We start from the raw sequence: 222 nt of genomic DNA on the forward strand, positions 1-222 counted from the left end.
ACTGACAGAAACACAGACTAAGGAGGAAGAAATAGAAGGCTATTAAAGAAATGAGAATAAAGGAAGAAGAGAGAAAGGAGGGAAGAAATAAAGACGGAAAGAAGAGAAAAATAAAGTGGTAGTTAATTTCTTAAAGCAGAAAACAACGAGGGGCAAGGGACAATCATGAAAGCAGTGACAAACAATTCTATGAAGTATCAGTGATATAAAAAGTATCAGCTG

This window comes from Penaeus monodon, chromosome 19 (assembly GCF_015228065.2).
Source record: "Penaeus monodon isolate SGIC_2016 chromosome 19, NSTDA_Pmon_1, whole genome shotgun sequence".
Lineage (NCBI taxonomy): Eukaryota > Metazoa > Arthropoda > Malacostraca > Decapoda > Penaeidae > Penaeus > Penaeus monodon.